We start from the raw sequence: 459 nt of genomic DNA, 5'->3' as shown, positions 1-459 counted from the left end.
CAGCATCTTGTGATTTACCACTTTGAACAAACGTTTCTTAGGCATGTTGTTTTATCCTAAAAAATATACATGCTTATATTTGTGAGATGCATTATGCTTTTAAATGTCAGCTTTCAAATTCTTTCATTTAATTGAACAGGCAAATCTTACAAATCTGCCAAGAACATGAGTACCAAAATTAAATTGGTTTGGGGACCGATATTCACTATTAACTATGACTATAATATTTTCTATATTCCTGCATAAACATAACCCGAAAGATCATCAGATTTTCACACAAGTCCTGAAAGTAGACACAGAGAACCCAATCAAACAAATGAGATGAAAATATATACTTTATACTATACCGAGAGAGAGAGCAAAAGAAAACACTGGTCACGAATTAGAAGTACAAAACGAGGATATGTAAAGAAAAATGGAGGATTTCGATATAAGCCAAGAGGAGACTGGTTTTCCTTT

General features: G+C 32.7%; 1 protein-coding gene across 1 annotated transcript in view; it reads right to left on the bottom strand.

The window, feature by feature from the left end:
• LOC107579228 (plakophilin-1-like) overlaps positions 1–459 on the bottom strand; it is a gene marked incomplete at its 5' end in the record, with an annotated part of 4969 nt that overhangs the window by 2116 nt on the left and 2394 nt on the right. The gene's annotated exons all lie outside the window — the stretch shown is intronic.

This window comes from Sinocyclocheilus grahami, unplaced genomic scaffold, assembly GCF_001515645.1.
Source record: "Sinocyclocheilus grahami isolate Dianchi unplaced genomic scaffold, SAMN03320097.WGS_v1.1 scaffold15557.1, whole genome shotgun sequence".
NCBI classification, from domain to species: domain Eukaryota; kingdom Metazoa; phylum Chordata; class Actinopteri; order Cypriniformes; family Cyprinidae; genus Sinocyclocheilus; species Sinocyclocheilus grahami.
Note: the sequence above shows the minus strand (reverse complement) of the source record. Positions and strands in the feature narration are given on the sequence as shown.